We start from the raw sequence: 611 nt of genomic DNA, 5'->3' as shown, positions 1-611 counted from the left end.
ATAACAGAAATATGGACTTCGACTGACTCTTTATTTTTAGGATTTTACCTTGAAACTCTGAAATGTTCCTCACTGGCTTGTAACACTGATTTTAATAAATGATGCAGCTGCATACTTTTCTTCCATTGAGGCAGAGAAGCTTGTTCCTGTGCTTTCTGTCCCAGGCTTCAGGAGGCTTGTGGGTAAAGACAAAGGAAAAAACCCACTGTGCCTGTCCTTTACTTGCTGCCTATTGTTAGGCATAGCCTCTTGTGCAAACAAACTTCAAGCCAAAGGAAAAAATTATATGTATGCTATACAATTCTTAACACCTAACAGTACAGAAATGAGCGAACTGGACTGGTTTTGTGAAGTTTGGGGTTTTGGTTTGTTTGACCATGAAACAGGACTGGATATGGCCAAAATATGAATGTGAGACTGAAAGGCGAAGTGTGGGGTCACTGAATTAGGATCCTCACAATTGCAGTTATCCATATTATGTAACCTTTTGGTTTGTCATCACATTTTTTTCAAGATTCATAATATACGTGTATATGTGCACATATGTATATTTCATTTTTTCTTTCTTTGAATGTAAAACTTCTTGATTTTTTTCCTTTCCTTTCCTTTCC

Source organism: Meleagris gallopavo, chromosome 1 (genome assembly GCF_000146605.3).
Source record: "Meleagris gallopavo isolate NT-WF06-2002-E0010 breed Aviagen turkey brand Nicholas breeding stock chromosome 1, Turkey_5.1, whole genome shotgun sequence".
Classification (NCBI taxonomy): domain Eukaryota; kingdom Metazoa; phylum Chordata; class Aves; order Galliformes; family Phasianidae; genus Meleagris; species Meleagris gallopavo.
This window is presented reverse-complemented; position numbering follows the sequence as displayed.